We start from the raw sequence: 22,622 nt of genomic DNA, 5'->3' as shown, positions 1-22,622 counted from the left end.
AAATGTAAGAAATATGGGTACTTTATATTTAAATAAAAACATACAAAAAAAATCAATTAATATTTAATTTGAAAACAAAATACACTGTGATTTCTATTGATGAAATGACTCACAGAGTCACGGCTAATATAGTAGGTTATTATACAGTGAAACTTCCAATTAACGGTCACCAAAGGGACCATAAATAATGACGACCGCTATTTAGAGGTGGCCGTTCTATAGAGGTGACAATACATAGCATAACACTTGATGGGACCAAAAAACCTAACCTGTCCTATGGTGACCGTCTTATAAAGGTGACCGTTAACGGAAGTTTTACTGTAATAGAGAATAGATTTTTTCTCATCCTTTGTACACTTTTCTATATTGAAACAATTTTTGTAATTTATAAACCATTGGTTTATTATTTAATTGACGTAGATAAGTTTGTATACAAATACATTAATATTTGCACAGTTATTTTCTATTTAAGGCTCAAATAAAACATTTTAATTATCTGTACATAATAATGTAAGGTAAGTACAGTTAACCACAGTGATATCGAAAAAGACTTTTTTAAATCATTCACAGATTAGAATAAAATAAAAATCTAACCGAACTTAGTGTCTTTCGGCTTAAACGTTTTTATTAAGTCAGGTTCTTTCGCAACATTATGGAAAATCCACAATAATTATCCATCTTGTTTTATTTTTGTACTCAGTAAATTATACTGTTTTGTATTAAGTAGGTAGGTAGTTAGGTAAACTCTTTTACATTTGAATTAACCTTGACCAGTGGATGGTTTAAAAACAACCGTATAATATAGGTAATATATTATATTTTTGATTTTTTTACACATCGGTAGTCATTACTCATTAACGTCAATATTTCAAGGTCATTATAATGCTGTACCCAGTATACCCATTATGGGCTCGTATTTCTTATACATTATCAGGTTTATTACCTTTTTTTATTTTCGGCAAATATATTTATATATTTTTTTTACGTTAGAAGAGATTTTTAGTTAGATACTATTTTCAACTCGACGGTTATAGTTAGGTAGGACACGACGTGTGTGTTGCTAAAATTCCCAGGTGGTCACTCATCCGGGAATTAGCAACGGAACAGCTAGCTGAATACCAACGCCGTGGGGCAACTGGTGCGTCCACTACGCCCCAAAATAATAAAATATTTAATTTATAGCACCTGAACGTAATCAGAAGAAAAATAAAGTAGATATGGAGATGTTTTTCTATCTAATATAATTGATAAATTTTTAAAAACACATTGAATGTGTTTCACAGTTATATTCAAAAGTGTGTAAAAATTAATAATATAGATTACATAAATCATAATAAGCTTATAAATAATGTACTAAAAATATTGAATTCATACATAATTTAATACATTAATTTTTAGCTATATTATGAAAATTAGATCGTCTATAAATAGAGTTATTATAAAATAATAATAATAAATATTTCTAAGTCTCAAACATATTGTTTATGAATCTAAAATCATTAAAATTTATATAAAAAAATGTTTATTTCTCAATTTAATCTTCATTCAAAATATATATTTTGAAATAAATTATTTCTGTTAGTTATCAAAAAATTAAATAACAAAATCACTATCAACTTGAAATTAAAAAATTAAATATAGTATAAATATTTATTTTAGCTTAGGTACGTAAATAAAAAAAATGTATACAAACTTTTTTCTTTGTTCTTTAGTTTTCTGTATTTAATATTAACTAATTTTCTACTTGGGCAAATTGAATGCATTTTTAAGTACCTATTAAATGAAAATATTTTAATATGAAAATGTGATAAAAAATGTTTACCGTGTTTAAAGAAAACCTCTTTCTGTAAGAATTATATTAATTTAAAAATAGCAGATACTTATAAGTATTCTCACAGTACTGGTATATTTATTTATGTTGTTATTTTAAATGTTGGAAAAAATGTCTTTTTAAAACGACTTATTTAAGTATTTTATATTGTGAGTATCTAGCTGTAAACTTAAAATAATTTTTCCTTTTTTTTCCTGAATTATAACTCAATCAATTTTAGTTGTGCATAATATAAAATGTTCCGTTTTTAAAATTGCCCCAAAATATTCATCGGGATATTCGTTCGACGACTTAAATTATAATAGAAGAACTCTTCTATAAATGTATAACATTACTTAAGGAAACTATTCGGATTATACCCACTACAATGCATCAATTGTTATACTACAATCAATAATCACGAGGAGACTTTTATTTTATGATTCCTTATTTCTTATAGAATTATTGATTCTTTGAGATGTGAACTCTTCTTGCTTTCTCTGAAAGCTGCTAAATCACATTTAACTATCCGAACGATTAATACGGAAACTTACAGTACAACGTATAACTATTTAGAAGAAAAAAATATTGAGTTTCACGCTTTTTTTTAAAAGCTAACTCCACTCCATTACTCATGACTCAATTCATCCAATCCTTTTTGAACTTTGGCATTTATAGTTACACGCGTTTCTGACAATATTCTAGTAAACTTTTCATTTCACTACTTGTCATGAATGTACATTTTTAGTATTCACATTTGTATGAAGTACTTTTCAAGGAAGTATTTAATTTCTTATTCATGACTGGCTGGATTATTGTACGTTATTTCATATGGCGTATTTAAAAATTCATTATTATAATTTATCATAAAATTATTCCTAAAAAACTGTTTTAAAATTAATTTTTATTTGAGGATTGCTATTTTTGTAATACAAAGACTAATGTTATCATTTACAAACTCCCTTCTACTTTCTAAATTTAAGATTAGTTAATTTCTTATGTGTTTTATCACAATTTTCTTTTAGTATTATTGACTAGAAAGACTAATAACTAGAAAGTAAGATTGACTTTACATTTTAGATATTATTTTTTTAATAAAGTCAAGAAATAGTTGTTATATAATTTTTCCAAAATTATATATCATGGCATTTTAAAAGTTGGCTAATCTTATGTATATTTTTTATTTTTTAACACGCAAAATATAAATTATGTCTAAGATTTTACAATGTACCCATAAATTTATACTAAAAATAAGTTTTTGAAATGTTCATTAAGTCAACTTTGATAAAAAAAAAAGGGATGTAAATTAATGAAACTATTTAATTTTTGTTTAAACTCAATACTTCACTTTAGGTATAATTAAAATTAAAATAGCAATGGATTGTTTTTTGTAATATATAAATAGCATAATATAAAATATTATTATCTTATTTAAAAATCTATTAGTTATTATTTATTTCATAATAATATAAATAATGCTGTTAAAATAATTATCTGAATGAGTTAATCACTTGCTTTTTTCTTAAAATATTAATGGTTTTGGATATATTTTACTTGTATATTTATAATTTGAGGTCTTTATAAAACAACATACAAAAAAAAAATTTTTTTACTATTATTTATCGTTACTACTTATAAGTTTTTCCTTAATTGAATATCGAAAACCTTTTTAATTCCATATTTTGAAATATAATATTTTATTGTAAATTTCAATAAATAATTATCAATTAAAGGATAACGATTGATTTCATGTGCAAACGTGTCTTTAAATATTATCCGTAACAATTTTACTAATTAGTACGGTTTAATGAAATTGATTCGTATGTATCCATTTTTCGATGTGTGTTTTGTTTCGATTGACGTTAATATGCCTTAAATTGTTGAAGTGTTAATTGGTACTTGTAGTTATGCCGTTTGATGTTGATTCGTAAGTCGTATTAAATTGTTCTTCAACATGATCTTCATTAGCTTCGTAGCTAGTGTTAAGCCTTTGACGCCATAACAAGGTTCACAACTTCTCTCCAAAGGTTTCTGTCTTGAATATTGAATCTATTTATTATCGTGCTCTTTGAGTATACTTATCAGTAAATAATAGTTATTAAACTTTATCTTTTCTAATTGATGAATAATAGCTGTAATAATGCTTTTAATAATATTTAAAAATAAAACAAGAATTAAGATAATCTACTCGTAAATCATTATTAAATTAGTTTGCATAGTTTATTTAGTACTATTTATTAAATACATTAGTATGTATAGTATAATTAAATATGAATATTAAACATAAGTAAAGAGTTTTTTTTCTTAAAACTAATTTCATATTAAAAGTTTGAAACAGAAACATTTAATTTTATTGACTCAAATATATCTATGGCATGCATAGTACATGCAATATACATTACTTAGTTGTTATATAAGTTTAACTAATGTTTCACTTTATTATATTTTAAATTATAATTATTTTGACTACCTACTTGCTTAATGGCACCTGTAATTTTATTTGACATTGAGATATGAATACTACTGAAATGTAGCTATTTTTACTTAATAAGAAAAAAAATTATTGATCATATTTATTAGTACATTCGTTTGAATTTCCAATAATAAAATGTGTCTATATGTGCTACATTTTGAATACCTGCATGACATATTGAATTCTCATTTATGTAAATTGCATTGAAATAAAATCGAACTAAACGTTGTTAATAGTATACTTGGACGGAAGCCCATTTGAATTTTAATAACCTGTCATGTCTTCTTATTATATCTTGATATACCAACAAAAACTGGAGAAGTATCTTTGATTGCACAATAATAATAACTGTGCACTTAACAATTATTTCATTGAGTTTAAAAGAATAATAAATTATTCATGTTACTATGTAGTATATATACAATATACATGAAACATTTAGAAATCAATTATATTTTGTGATCAAAACTAAAATATACAAATATTATAAAGTGTAATTTTTGAGAAGATATTTTTGCCATATTATTACAATCTTTGTCTCCGATGAATGTGCTTTTATGTCAGCTGATAAATTACATGAGTTAGATAATAATTTACACATAAAATTTAGTATAATGATGTTTAAGCTAAGTTGATAATGCAAACTTTTTAAAACATTATTTTATGTACATGTCGTTAGCAACTCTAAATTATGCATCTATTATCCTACTCAATTTTATATTTTTGTTCATCCAAAAATTACTTATTTGCTAAACGATAAAATTGAATGTCTATAAACCTAAAAAAAATTATAAATGCGTTTTGAAAAATATCTCCATTTAAATAATAGTTAAAATATACTATTTATTTATTTTTTATTTTTTTTTGAAGGAATATTTGTCTGTATTTTGTTTTTATTTCTGCATAAACTAATACATGTCAAGTAGTACTAGACAAATATACAGATATATTTTTAATATGTCTAAATTTAAAAGTTTTAAAGGTTTTATATATAATAACAAAACATGTTATAAAAAAAAAAACCTATTATAAAATTATTTAATAATGGAAAACTAGAATTCTACTTATATGCATTTTCGCACATAAAACACTTATTAAACTATTATTTTCTTATGTATCAAAAACAATGTCAACAAAAAAGTAACAAATATTGTCTAACACAAAAAAAATATATATACGTAAATATTTAAATAATAAATCCATAAAAGTAAAATAGTTATAAATATTAAGGTTATATTATAAAGGATACCAAAAAAAAAAAAAAATGTCAAGCATTAAACGAAACCTATAAACGTTATATTAGTATTATTTTTACTTCTAAGTAAATCCTTTTAACTAATTTAGCCGTGCTGTGATAACAATGTAAACAGTGAATACATGTAACAAAAAACTAATATAGTCGACAATAATTTAAAAAAAAATACTATTTAATAATACGGTACAATTTAATTTTTATGTAAACACATATAAAAATCCAGATTCAGTGTATGTACTTTTTTCTATACGTGGATAATTCATACATGAACATATCTCGGAATTTTACTGTGCAACAAACAGGAAATAACTTATTTTTATTTAGTGCGAAACATATAGAACTACTATTATAGGTTGATGTAAAACTTGAATTGTTCCATATTTTTATTGATTACCTATTTGTATTTTTATTAAACACATTTTATATAAAAGAATTTATTTTTCAAACGCTTTATTTAACAATTATTTTAAAACTCAAATAACTGGAATAAAATATATAAAAAAATATGCCTCGAAAATTTCAAAAATCAGCATGATATTTGACGTACAAATTTAGACTATAGACTGGTTAAATTCTCTAAAAAATAATGTAACCAAATAAAATATCGGTTTGATCTAGTTAACATATTTACGTTAACAAACACCATTCGATATACCCAAATATAATTATAACTTGTCCATTTTCTTTTTTTATATAAAACGATGATTGACAAATTTCAGTGTAGACCTTCAGGTAAAAAATGGCATTCGAAGACTTTCTTTTGAAATCATTCTACATCACATTTTTAACTGGGACAACGCTTTCCACTATTATATACATTATAATAGTTTTCAAACTATCGAATTATATTGTTCCAAAACTTTTTAAACTGGGGTAAAACATCAAAAGCCCTTGAACTTTGCATTTTAGAATAATAATGCGCATTCATACACAATACACATCGTGATAATATATACTCAAACACATACACACTAAATAATATTGATTTAAGGGTCACCTCAGTAGGTCTTGAGAAAAACGCATACCTTCATAACGTCGTACTATCATGACCTTATGGCCACTAAATTCCTATAAACTAATATAGAAGTTATTTATATAAAACGTCTATTTATTTTGGTTTTAGATGAAACAATTACAAAACGATTTTCTTACATAATATTTAAAGAATCTTGATGAATCAAATAGTATTACAATGTTTTTATTATACGTATGTATATAATAACCAACCATGAGTATGAATTATATAGTGATTTACCAAGCATACTCACGCTTTTCTCAATAATGCAGTTATTCAAAATCTGATTTTTAGAATTTTGAAATATACTAGACCGTGTTTGTAGATCTTGAGATTTTTCACTCCTTAAAAATTATTCTATGGACGCACAAACTTTTATTTTTCAAAAAAGAATCTCTTTTTTTAGCTGTACATTATTTAGATGATAATTTTTCTGAAAATGTTGATATAGTATAAAAATAAAAATTTTAACGAATAGTGTAAGGCTTTTCGTACAGAAGATTATATAAAAATGAGTTTAAATGATATAATGGCTATGGTACCTTAAAAATGTTAGTAGTTAACCTATCAATATTTATAATTAGTAAAAATGGTCCAATTAAAATAAACATTAACTCTAATATTACATATAGTTCCTATTCGCGTAAAACCATTTTTAAACACTCTTATTTTTAGATAAGCATTTTAATAAATAATCAAAAGAATTTTGAATTAAACACAAAAACCTATCAATAAATTGAAACATTAAATAGTTTACAGAAAAAAAGAGGTTGTCATTTGAAAAATGGTACTTTGTATCAGTTCATAACACACCTTTTAAGTAATACAATAAAATCTAAAGAATCTAAATATATCTTAGGTATATTTAAAAATTTAAAAATTATAATTAATTAATTAGGTATTAAAAAAAAAATGAATAAATATGCTTGGTGAAATACCAATAATGTAACAATGTATAAATTCAGCAATCGTAGTTTGTTATATTTTATTTTTTTGATGTGTTTATCAGTAGCATATATATATTTATAATAAGAAAAAAATCGATTTATGAATACTCAATGCCCCAAAGAAAATGAGGTTTATTCGTAAGACAAATATTTATCTTCTATTGCTTTTACGCCACGCCGGAACCATTTAAGCTTTACAAATATTACTTTAAAATTATAGCTGGAAGACAAATAATGGAAAATATCATGTGTTTTTTTATACTCAAAATAATATTTTTTAATTTGTAATTTATTTTTACTCACAAATCATGATTAAATATTAATACTAAATAATGCTCTCCAAATAGTTAATGTCATATTTTTATGACTTTCTAAATAAAACTTAATTTTATTTTAGATTTTAACTGAACAAAAACGTAGACCCATTTTTTTGACGGTGGGTTTGTTTTTATGTTTTGTCTAAAACATTATTAAATTGTAAATGTGTGCCAAGAGTTTTATGTATATAACAACTAAATGAATATTCTGAAGGCAATGATTTTTTTGACTCTTTATTATTTCAAAATTGTTATTGCTGTAAATTACAAAAAAATAATTATAGTCGTTTCACAACGATACAATAAATTGTTGATACTTTTAAATTGTTACCCATAAATATATTACATTTTGATTTGTGGAAATCAAATAAAATTCAAACCGTTTTGAATATAGGTAATTTAACATACCTAACAGACGATTTAAAGACTATAAATGACGATTTTCTAATTTTGTGAAAAAAATATTTCGATTTTTTCTGTTTACGACACATTAATGATAAGTTAGAAAAAATATTGAAGAAATCCCAAAATATTTAAACCTTAGTTACTTCTAATATTTTTTTAAAATTAAATGATTGATTTTAAATGTTTATTAATAATACACAGAAGTGTACTACTAAAAACCTAAGCTAAGGTAAGCGAAACTAGACGAATAGATATTTTTTCTAAAGTACATTACTATGTAGACAAAATATAAAGAAAATTCAACAACACAAAGGAAAGTTTACTGAATTATTGGTATAGTAAAAGGCATGAATAAATTTAAAAAAATCTAAAATGTATATGTTTTTTTCAGAGAAATAAATATGATTTTACATTCCAATATCAAAGTGTTAAACCTAAGCAATTCTGACTATGTTTAAAAATCATCGTTCAAATTTATTTGGCATTAGTTTGTTTTAGAAACCCGTTGACTATATTTTATGATTCAATATCCTACCAAAAAATATTAAGCTTGATATAACTATATAAGGCTATAAAAGCCAATTTTCAGATAAAATGCACAAACAGCGTGTTATAACAAAAGTCTGCTTAGAATCTAGGCCCTAGATAGATATCCATCAACTATAATAATATAATCAATATTAAAACAATTAAATAGTCGTAATAATTTATATCTATTGTGCATTACTATATAACATTTATTACAAATTCGGTACCTATAATTTATAAATACACACATTTCTCGACCTTAATAAAAATTAAATAAATATTAATATATTATGTATTAAAGAGCACAATTGTATTAAAAATCATGATTAATCTCATGTATCCAATTATTCACACGTGTTTAAGCATAGGCAATCTCAAATCATAATATTACTTTAAATATAAATATATATTATATATTTTAAGTTATAATATAAATGTATGGGAATTTACATAAAATTACATTTTGAAAAAATAACTTTCAGATTGTTCTTTAAAATGCGTTGGAGATACAACAAATTAAAATAATCCATTAAAACTTGAGAAAGTTCTTAAGTAATAGAACGATTACTTTTAGAAGCATAATTATACTCACGCAACAAGTAGTGTTTTGAATTAATAACTGTTAATTTATTAATAATTATCAATAAATATTTAAAATAGAGTTCTACTACATTCAATATGGATTGTTCTTACAAATTAATTACCAAAAAACTAATTTTTTTACACTGTACAACATTGTTGAGCTTACATTATGTATGAAATAATCCAATGTAAGGCATAAATAATTAAAAACTTTTTTGCAATATAATCAAACCTTTTCAATTATAAATATAGAGTGCTTTAAAAATAGAATATTAATTTTGATCTAGTAATTAAAAATGTCATTCTAAACTTTCTAGGAATTTTTATTTTAAAGCAAACATAATTTTATAGTTATTTTCGTTATATTGTTATAAATAAAACTCAATATAAAAAAGTAGCATGTTAATGAAATTTTAATCCATTAAAATTATCGGATTAATCAGAATTTTTACTTTTATATACAAGGGTTTCGGAAGGGAGAGGAGGCAAGTAGAGACAGTATTATAAATACATGATAATAAACGATCAGAACAATAAATAATTATGACTGATTGTTAAAAAAATAAAATGGTACGATTCTCCTATAATTAAATAATATCATCTTTGAAAATTGAACAACAACAGTAAAAGTTTATTTAATGACATAAATATAGCAAATTTAAATATATGTGGTTAGAATTTCAAAGACAATTGATTTTTTTTCCATCTGCAAAACTAGCAGCATATAATACATTCAAAATGTTTGTGTATTCTATACGTTGATAATAAGTGATGTACTCGAAGGCCTTAGTATATATTTTTCCTTGAAAATGGCTTATGAACTTATTTTGCTTCACCATATTTATTTATTTTATCTCCACCCACTAACTGTATCCTTTTTGCTCTTTCTATTTCTGTGTTTAAACTATACCAATGTATGTATATAGAATTTTACTATATGATATATTGTGTAATGCATAAAGAATACATAAAAAAAATAAGTTAACATATAACATTGGGGATATAGCAGCTATATATAATTATAGTGATCATGTATACTATATTCAACAATTTGTTCGTTTCCCGTAAATTTTATTCAATTTTAACTTTATAAATTTAATACGATTATTAAAAATGTATGATATTATATATTTTTACAGCTTAGTAATTTTTTACCTCAATAAAAACGAAATTGTTCATATCATAAAAAAAAAAATAGAAAATGTTAAATTCAATAATACAAGTAACAACTAAAGTAGATATCATAATAAATCTCTGACAGTCTGACATAAATTCGTATCGTAACAATAGAAATTATAAAATGTATATTTTATGCAAAAGAAAACCACTCGAACAGGTGTGTTTGAAATGAAGTATTTTCCAACCACGTTTTAAAATAATTCTGAACCGATTTATTTTGATTTTTCATAAATATAGTAAGTAATAAGAGAAAAACTTAAAACTAAAAATAACCATGTGTAATCCTAACTCTTAAATTAAATATTAATTGTGATAAAAAAATAATTTATGTATAATTAGTTTATTTTGAACGTGTATGAATTTATTTTAATGAACATTTTTGGCACACACAATTTAAAATATTGGATGCTGACTACTTCATAATCACTGATCAAAAACAATGGTAATACGAGGTATGATCAAACAATACCAGAATTACATTCATAATATTGATATCAACACAGGTACCGAAACGACGATGATCTTCTTCAATAAAGTAACTTCTAAACAGTATAAAACTGTTGGTATGAAACCGATAATACAATTTATTTTTATTTCTCAGCGTTTTCACCTAACCGTGTTTCAGTTGTATGGAGAATTTCGTTATATACGTAACTGAAAATCGACGTTTGTGGGTGAAATTTTGTTATAAATAACAAACCAAAATCTATTGAAACTTTTAAACTTTTACAACAAACGTTTGTAGATTAAACAGACGGATATTGGGTTTTGAACGGTTTAAACAGTTTAAGGAAGGTAGAACAATAATTAAAGACAATGAACAGCCTGGAACCCTCTACCTCTAAAACGGATGAATCCGTTGCTTTTGTTCATTAAATTATTCGAAAGTATCGTCAATTATCTATTAGAAAATAAACAGAAGGTAAAAGAGTATGTAATAAAAATATTAAGCAAATGATTAGGAAAAGGTTAAACAATTTAAAAAATGATTCTAGAATTTTAATGAATAAAAAAAAGGAGCTTATAGTGGTATTAATGTAATATTACATAATAATAATTATTATAGGATATTATAGTTAAGCACTTTTAATAAGATATAATAATTGATGGGATTAGGAATGTCGATATTATTTACCTTACTTTTATTTTTTTGTAAAGCCTATATTATATTATTACGATGAATATCTGGGGTAGTGAGTACAAATTTATTTAAAGCTATTTATATTGATTTAAATAAGATTATTGAAAATGTTTGATATTATATATTTTTACAGCTTAGTATTTTTTTACCTCATTAATAATTATTGTAATACATTGAAAAGATGAAATCCTATAGAACGGATATAATAATAATAAATAACAGGAAAGTAACATTATTTTACTGAAATAATCAACACACTTTTATGAAAAATATAATAATAACCAGTTAGGTCTGCACTGGTTATATACGGAGCTTTGCTACTCTACCATCAACCCTACACGTGAATCAGAGAGAACTGACTGATCGATTCACTCACTGAGTATTGTTATTACATTTGGTCGTAATACTCGCACTTATACCATTTCAGATCTATCATACTTGTTTTGTGCGATAACTGTTGTTTTGTTTTATTGAATAAAATACAACATGAAGTGTTATTATTATTACACATTTTGTCGTATTGAATAGAACATATTATATACTAATATACATGACAATATTCAGCGTTATACATCGTTTTGATTAATCTACTGTAGTAATTGGCACAGTTATTTTATCGGGTTAAATAATGACGTATTAAATGGTATTATGATAATATTTAAGTATGAAGATTGTAGCGTAATTAAGTCAATAAATGTACAGATAGTGTATCACGGTAATATGCTAACCCTTATTATTCATTGTTATTTAAGGACCAGTATTTATGTGATTTTAGCGAAAAATCGAATTCTAGTAATTCCACAATGATATCAGAGGACTTAGTTTTTAAACAGTTTATTACATTGAACAAAATACAGAAATTAATCATGATAAGTCATTACTTATAATGTCTACGAGTATTTTCAGAAGTTGAAAGAAAAGCAGTAGTAGTGTATTGCTTCTCAGGGTGGTTAAATTGAAATTTAATATTTTTATTTAGAATATGGTGTTAATAAAGTCTTATATTAAAAATTTGAATGTTTTTTTATCATATTTTTGCATTTATACCACATATTTATTCACCTCATCTTTAAAACTAAAAGCTTCAGTGTTGTTATTTATTACTCGTTTTTGTTCAATAATTCAGTATATTTTAAATATAATAAAAATTTAGTTTTAACTATGTTTTATAATATTTAAAGTTTCTCATTACAACTTCGTTGCTCGACGGGTTTTTTCATTATATGTTAATTAACAAATATTTAACCTGTTTCGTTATAAGCCAACTAATCAGTTTCTAGAAACCAACGATAAAATTCTCACATGACATATAAAAATTAAAATCAAAATATTTACCAAAATGTCAACATTTATTATAATATAATAAAACATTGAACGTTTTGTGTTATCGTTAATGCTTGAGTTTACTTTATTTTTTTAATTATTGACATTTTAAACAAACTTACGCCAAACTTCGTTGTAATTTGACTATGACGCATTGAAAAAAACTTGTTTGACATTTACATTTGAGGTAAAAATTCCTATTTAAAAACAACTAAACTTCGAATATAAGTTTTACCCAATATATTTAATATGGTTGTAGGATGTATATATTATTATATTTATATATAAGCTACTGATGTCTGACATTCTTGGAACACAAAAAAAAATAGGTAGTTCAACTCAATTAATACAATATATGTATATATATTAGTCTAATCATAATATCTTATACTGTAGCGAAATCAGATGACCTAATTTTACTACTTAGATTGATTAATTTTCAATTGACATAAAAATAAAAATACTCAAAAATATACAAATATAACTGAACCTAGGTTGAAAGCCATTGTGTATTTTGTTTTCAGGCTATTGGTATAATAAAAAAAAAACAGGAAATTCGCTATGATATTTGGTATGTTTTTTTAGTGTACCTCGCCATTGAGTAGGACATAACAATGAATGCTTTTATTTGAATTCAATGATAAATCAGTGCATAAAAAAAATCGATTCTGAGTAAAGATAGCTAGTCAGTCTCTAAAGATATTTTATAACTAATTTATAATTATATTAGTAATAACTCATAACTAATAAGATGGGTTAAAAAAAAAATCAATGTATATACAATAATCAATTATTAAATAACTATATCATGTATTATTATTATTAACTTATATAAGCCAAAAAAACTAACGGTGTACACAATATTTTCCCAGTACAAATACCTAAATTTAGTCTAAACATTTTAAAAATCTCATAGTCTATAGGAAATATTATTTTAACAACAACTAATAACTAAAATCGTTATAAGTATAACAGTTTTTTTTTTGTTAAGTTAAACAATTTCATCAACACTTCAACTTACAGTGTCTATAAACAATTGTAGTTATGGTAGTTATGTATTTGAGATACTATAACATTATGAAATATAAGTATTTAAAAATACTATACGGCTAACTCATGAAGAATCTTACATTAAATTGTTAAGCTTTTTTACTCAGTAAAATAACTTTTAAAAACACGTACATTCCAAAGAAAAAAAATGGAAATAATTAAAAATGTATAAATAACCAAAATGTCTATAAATAACTCAAAAAAGCTTAAATATTTTGAAAATATGTCACGACTATAATATATTAATACGTAAATATTTTTTGATGATATGAAGTTTTTCAGATCCTAAACCTACCCTCAATATTGTTGAATAAATAAATCTTACTGCTCCGTGGGATAGACATACAATTAACTAAATAATAAAAAAAAATATATCATTATAAAAACGTTATCAGTATATTAATTGCTCTGCTCAAAATCTAAAATTGACAATACGTCAATACTGTGTAATAACACTATACTAAATAAATAACTAAAATCATAATTATTCAAAAATTATTTAAAAACAAAATTTATTACATTTAAGTATTAAATAACAGTGAAATCGATTTTTGAATGACAATGACTGACGCTTAAAAAACTTTTCTACGATCTGCATATTATTATTATACGCGTAATACATATTACAAGAACGGTACGACTGCAAAGGTCACGGCGTGTTAATAATCATGGGTGCCTTTGCTGGATATTCTCCACGATACTGCTGTTGCCTTGTTATTATTAACCATCACTGCGTTACTAAAACAGTAATTATAATATTATTATATTATTTTAAAGCTCGTCGGTTCTCGTGGTGCCCATATTATAAACGTTTAGCAAAGGGGTTGCATCGACGACGGGGCGCATTTAACCTATTATAATTTACGACCCACGTAAATCCCCGCGGTTGCGAAAATTACACAAACCCTTTCAAATTTTCCGGTAAAATGTGATGTAGGTTACGGTTTCAACCTAGGAATTCGCATATAGCTACGCACTTGTACATACGACACGATAATAATAACAGTAAAACGGTATATTTCATAGAGGTTGCGATATATAGTAAGTCGTGTGTATGATGCATAATATTACGTTTCGAGCACTTGACGGCCGCTGATGCTGTCCACGTGAAACGTTGTATTAAATTATAAGTATACACGTGTAAATATTTGACGAGTACACAATATATCTGTCAGTCACGAAAACCGGATTTTTGGTTAAAGGGGTTAAGGTGTCCTACCAAAAATTATAATATATATATATACGGCATCTTTTTTTCACCTATGTATTTGACATTTTCTTTTGATAGTTCAAGATGATAATGGTCTTAACAACACTGCAACATAAATAGGTATATAAACATTATTTTTATTGTAATTATTATTATTTATTTTGTCCAAATATTGACTTGATTAAACATGTATTTTTAATTATGTGTAAATAGACCTATATATCTTTAATTTATTCAACTTTCACATAAATGATAAAAATAATTTATGATCTGTTCTAAAAAATTCTTTTTAGGCTTATTAGATACTTTTCCATACTGATCTCATTGTTAAAAACTTTCAAAATTTATGTTTTGGTTACACATAATTACTTAATAATATTTTTACAATTATTTCAAGTCTATTAAATTATTATAATATATTCCCTAGATAAATTTTCAATTCCTTTAGTTATTAATATTTTAATTACAACAAAACAATTGATTTTTTCAAAAATTTTTATACGAATATTTTAATCTTGACCCCTTCTCCTAAAAATAACAACTAGATCCAATTTGCATCATTTTATTGCTCCAAATAGTTATAACAGACCCCCCCCTCCAAAAATTAATTAATCAAACACATTTTTTTTTTTAAACACATCATTATAAAATCAATACCTTAATCGCTCCGTTTAGAACATAAAATTTGGAATAAATTAAATTCTAAAAAATAACTCAAGTAAACCTCAGTTGCTACAGTTTCTAATCATAAAAAATTATCATTTTCTCAATAGGTAGTAAATACTATATTATAAAAAAACAACTAAAACGATTTTGAAGGTAATGCGTACCAAAGGATAATTTATCATAATTTCATAAGCAAAATACATATTGTTTATAGCTTAAGATTTTATTATTTAAAATTGTAAGTGAATCATATAAACGTGTCTGGATTTCGAATTGACATTATGATAAGTAATACATTTATTTTTTAATCCTGCTTAAAATTACCTCTAGATTAAAAATCTATTATTATCAGAACATCTTACATCGTTAGTTAAGTAGAATTATATTAAAATACAATTAAAAACATAATTATTTATAACTAATGAATACACAATTTAAATTAGATGCAAAAAACTGCATTCTCGAGCATATTTATGCTCGATTTGTAGATTGTGCACGCAAATAAAGTTCCATTAACTTTAAATCAATTAATAATGAAAAATAAATTACACTAAGAGAATAGTCTGGTTTTAGTAGTGCCTCTAACAAAAACTGAGGTCACCAAAGTGCATATGCAAACTAAAATGGAAAACAAGCAAATATTCTAATCGATCAATAAAGTAATTTTGTCATTTTATACGCCACAACAGTACCTACCTATATCTAAACAAATAAATAATATTTAATCAAAGAAACATAATGGTATTAATGTATGGTTTTAGTCTTTTACGTAATTGACCAATAGACAATGGGCTCGGAAATATTGATATTTATTTTTGGATAAAAATGTGATACATAATTTTATAATTTACAAAGTAAACGGTTATCTTGGGAATTTATGTGATTTTCCGGAATACTACGAAAATTACCTATTGATTTGGTCGCGTTCATTTCAAAATTTCCTAATTGACCTTAACAAGAATACTTACATTATGAGCTTCCAATTAAAATTTGGTAAATATTAATATTAAATTATAAACTCTTTTAATATTTGAAGTGCATTAAATATGTATGAACTAATTCAAGAAAAAAATAGTCTACAAAAATGTACAAAAGTTTCTGAAAAAGATTTTATCTGAACATTCGTTGCATTACTACATTTTTATTTTTATTTCATCGTCCTTATTTACGGGTCCAATTGTTTAAATTGCATGTAATATTTTTTACAAGATGATGATTCTTTTTCCAGCTAAAAAAACACCAAGGTTATATTCGAACATTATTTTTAATGCACCAAATGATATATTATGCCTTAAACAAAGACAAACTACTAATACTAAATACATTCTCCAAGACTGTAAACAAAAAATCAATACCTAATCGAATTAAACCAGCAAATATTAGCGAACAAATGCACAATACTGTCGACAATTATTTATATTGATTTTCCCAACAATAAAATTAATTTTTAAAACTTAATTCTACACAATTCTGCTTATATAAATGTATAATATAGATACTTTGCCACACTTTTATTTCATTTTATTTATTATATTGAAGAAGCAAGTTAATATTTGTAATCATAATGAACGAATGTTGTGTACTTTTTAAGGCAATCAAATATAAGTATAATTTGTATAGTGCCGATGAAACTAACAATAATTGTTAGTGTAATTATTATACCTATGTGTATTTTAAGCATTACATTTCATTTGTATTACTTATATTATATTATTTCAAATAATAACAATAAGATAAAAGTTACTTGTTACTGCTTAAACAAAATATGTATTGTAAGAAGTTTAATATTTTATATCAAATTGTAATAATTACAAAACGTACGCGTATTGACTATATCTAAGTTTATTATATATTCAATATTAACAGTAAAATATTGTTATTCGTAACTCAAAATTAATTTTTTTATGCATTTAAACAAGTATAAGCTTTAAAGTTTTAGCGGATGTCAATTCTTAAATGTTAAAATTAAAACTAATAAGCGTTTTTAATACTAATAAGCTCGTGAAATCAATTATTCAAATTGTTGTTAACCTGAAATATAAGATTTACCCTTCTATATTGTATAAAAAAAAAAAGCATTTTTACGATATCCGTGAATTTAATTGTTACACCGATCAAAAAAATTGTTAAAAATTACACAAATTACAGTTATGTGTAAAATGTTGGGTTGGCGAGTTGAGAGATCACGAGAGAGTATGGAGAAATCATCTAGATAAACCAAATTACTCGGTTTCCGGCGATACAACTTATATGTTATAACACGCGATATTGAAAATAATTGGCACCATTCTCTTCATTCATCACTCGAAATTATTAATTTAATATCCATGACCGACTTCAATAAATACCTAAGTGTGCAAATGTCGTACACGCTTGTCTGTAAGCTAAAAGTGATAAAGTTATACGATGTTGGGACATCGCTATCTTTAATAATCATATAAATTATAATATCATATATGTATAATACAAAAAATACTCATACATTCTGCATTCAGGGATATACTGTAATCAGTGGCGTAGGGGTTTATGACGGATGTAGTTTATTATGGGGGTGTCTGCCCGTATTTTTTTTAATATTTACGATATATTAAATTTTTTTTAATTTTTTTTATATCCAATATCCTGCCTCAGTTAGAAATTTTTCATTTCCGTAACTTTTCTTATGTCTTTAAATGTATTAAATTTAACCATAGTGTTGAGGCTACAATTTATATTGTGAAAATGTAGTGTAGTTCTCAAAAAATAGTTGTCATTGAATTATTAACCGTTTTACATAACCATGGCAATTAATTAATGATATTCATATTTATAACTGTTTCTTACTAAAGATATAAAGATATTTTTTTTTATATAACATAATATACTGTCTAAAATTATCTTCCACTATTTATGTCGTATCTAATGGATAAAAATATATTTAGATCATATTAATTTACCTTCGATATTGTGCTAATTAATATATTATTATGTAAGGTTTATTCGTTTTATTTTTTTTAAACAAGTTAAAAACCTACATTGTTAGAATGCTAAAGTTTTAAACGTATTTTAGTATAACGCAGCAAACATTAATTTCATATACCTAATTGAAGTGGAATCTCGATAAGTTGAAAACCTTGATAAGTCAAAATAAATACCATTCCCTTGCGAAAATCCCGATTAATCGAAAGAAAAACTTGCTATAGATAACTCAAATATTCTAAGTTCCGAATATAGACAAATAATGACAAATAATTTGTACAACGATTTGTTTAATATGCATGCGCGTTCCTATTATTTAACCTAATTTATTATGTTTATTATTATATTTTGCATTCGGTTTGTTTACGCTACATTTGGTATTGTCAGTTGCGATCGATCGGTTACACGTATAATGTGGTATCGAATGTAAAAATTATTAATTATTTAATCACATTTTTTATCATATTTTTTTTGTAATAATTTTAAAATAAAAACAATCACAATATGCACTCTAAGTATATTATGTATAACAATATAATAATTAAAAACTATAATAGACGTACATACATTTTAAAAACTCTTTAAGTCGACATTTTTTCCTAAAACCTTCATAATTTGAAAACCTTAGTAAGTCGGAAACCTCGATAAGTCGAAAAATTGTATTTCCCTTGAAATTCGACTTATTGAGGTTTCACTAAATTATTATTTTTTTTTATTATTATTAAATTTATATAATCTAAATTATATCTATATTATGCAGTATTTATGGCCAAAAAATAAACATCTAAATATAAACAATTATTGTAATCATGTATTAGTTACTAATGTATGAACATAATGAGGCTATAAGGTGTTCTAATATTTATACTAAGAAATTTAATGAAAAAATGTCGTAATAATTACTGATTAGTGAATACAAAATAAAATAGATATTTTTTTCAATGAATACTGCTGAAAATAATAAATTAAATATAAATAGGACGATTTTAGTCCAAATGATGATTTATTGATAATTTCGAAGGGTATATTAATAACAAAACGTAAATATCCAATATATTCCAAGCATTTAATTTAAAGATTGAACTTTAATTCTAAACAACGAATTATATGACAAAGCGGCAAACTGTTATATTATTATGTATATTTATTTATATATACTTAGCCAGTATAAGCGATGAATACCTATAGGTGCAGAAGAAAATAAAAAATAAAATTGCTGTTGTTCCAAGCCCACACGATGCACAGTTGCACATGCGCCCGCCCATTTGTCCTCGTTCGATTTAAGCATACCTATAACGGAGCAAAATGTTCGAATGATTTGTTTCCATCTCATCTTTACAATATCGGATATACATAAAACGGCATCATTTCCCAGTGGACTTAATTCTCACGTTCGTTTTTCTCCTCGACACTTGTTATATATTAGGAAGTACCTATACGTTATAACCTATACTACCAATGTAGAATGTAGATGATATATATCTATAAGACTGAAACGACTTAATCCTCCGTGGTGTCTCATCCTCAGCAATCCATCTCAAACAAATTATTCAAATGCGTATGAGGGAGCAGTTCATACAACCCTATCGTACAATACCGCACACTAACCTGCAGTGAGGTGACCTGTATGAAACGTTTGTTCTCTCGAAATGTTACTACCTCTATTACCAAAGATATTTCAAAATTATAAAATATATAAAATTTGAAACCACTATATTCTATCATTTAATTTGATTTTTTTCATACTTCCCCTGTCTAGTATCAGCGGTGTCTACCTCCATAATTAACATATTATATTATAGACATTTAAAATTTTTAAGATTTTAAAATCGTATCTTTCTAATTTTTAGAGGCTTGTCCACTTGTATATTATTTTCATTTTCATTTTCATTTCTTCCACTTGAATTTATTCCTGTATGTGTTTTCAATTTTTGAATAACTAGGTTCTAGACAATTTCTAAAACTATAAATTTTATTATTGACATTTTTAAGTTGTTTATTACTTCGTAAAAGTTAACGCAATAACTTTTATTGTTCATATTATAATATAGAACTTATATATTATTGAGTAATAAGAAATTTTAACGGTCTTAAACATTCACTATTTTATTATTTTAATTGTTTGGATTTTTATAGACTATGGTGAACACTGTACATATTATAATTCTACAATAAATATTAAACATAACTACAATAATTTCATATTAATTATGAAATAAATGCATTATGTTAAACATATTTAACTGTCTCTTTATATTCTTATAAGCAACGATTTGTTATAACAATCGTTAAAGACTTAAGCCTATTTATTATAATGGTTGCATTTCTATAAAACTAAAAAATTTTTATTTTGATATTAAATTATGTCTTGATCGAATGGTGAGGTTTTAATTTTTATATGAGCCTTAGGTAAATAAATTAAGAAACCTCTGTGTTAAATTCTATGCTACTTATAATTCATATACTTTTTTGATCAAATTTGCACACATACAGTTTTAAACCTGTTGTATTTTAACAATTTGAGTTATTATAATAATTTAGTTATATTTTTGTAATGCGTTTAATATTGTATTTAACTTTTTAGTCTATTAGCATGATTTTTGATTTATATATTTGTTGGAACTTGGAAATATCAATAGTTTTAATAGTAGTTGTAGGGGTACGACCAAACCATTTATTCTAAAATTGAAATTTTACTTGATTGGTGAAAAAATATTTTGTATTAAAAAAAAAAAATAAAACCTTAAAATAGACGACTCTAGAGACGGTACACTAGTAATCCGTATAATATTTTGTGTGAAAAAGTGCGGCTATTTCTGGGCCACCGAGTCGTCCTCGTATATAGTTTATTTCAAATGAAACCATATAATAATAATAATGTACTTACCACTTATACAGACGGGTATATATATATTATTATATTATGCATATAGACCGTTTTATGCATATTATTTTTATTTGGGAATGTTGTATATTGAAAAATATTCTTTTGAATTATATAATACTGGATGATTCTCAATATTTTGAAAATATTAAATATTTTCTTGTACACAATTTAAGATTTCAGTGATGTTTTTTCTGTTTACTAAAATTTTTTAAATGTTTATTTGATTTATAACATACTTATAATTTTTATTTCATATTCCAATTTTAAATAATTTTATGAACACAATTTATTTCCACTTAAATTTGTAGCTAAATTACATACAATTTTTATTTATTAATGTATCATTATCCTTTTTTACTGTAAAATAATAAAAATGTAATCATTAGCTTTTTGAGTTCAATTTTAAATTCTACTTTATTATATTATTATTAACAACAGTAATAATTATCCTTCAATTGATTAAATATAAATACAATTTATCGTAGGTACATTAAATCTTTTGACAATTTTTAAAGTGAATTATATATTTATTTTGTGAAAACTTTACCTATGTATTGGTTTGATTTAGTATATTTTTTTGTGTAATTAATATATTCTTAGAATTTTTTGTTTTTTTTTTTTTTTTTGTAAATAACTTTACGTACTTTTGCATTTAATTGAGTTTGGACTTGTATTAATATATTATGTGTATACAAGGTCGCGTTAAAATGTATTAATAACAATCGTCAATCTTTGTTATTAATTATTTTATTTTTAATCTCGATATTTTCACTTAAATACATACCTTTGTAGATGATCTAGTTGATGTGTTTATATGTTGATTTAAATAAATTTTCAAAGGGTTTTATATCTCCGGAGTTGAGAAGTTAAACTACT

General features: G+C 24.3%; 1 protein-coding gene across 1 annotated transcript in view; it reads left to right on the top strand.

Moving 5' to 3' along the window:
- Positions 1-22,622, top strand: part of LOC132931936 (glutamate-gated chloride channel-like) — an 88,001-nt gene that overhangs the window by 5,791 nt on the left and 59,588 nt on the right. The window lies entirely within an intron of this gene.

Source organism: Rhopalosiphum padi, chromosome 1, assembly GCF_020882245.1.
Source record: "Rhopalosiphum padi isolate XX-2018 chromosome 1, ASM2088224v1, whole genome shotgun sequence".
In the NCBI taxonomy this organism is placed as follows: domain Eukaryota; kingdom Metazoa; phylum Arthropoda; class Insecta; order Hemiptera; family Aphididae; genus Rhopalosiphum; species Rhopalosiphum padi.
The sequence above is the reverse complement of the archived record's forward strand: the minus strand, read 5'-3'. Positions and strand labels throughout refer to the sequence as shown.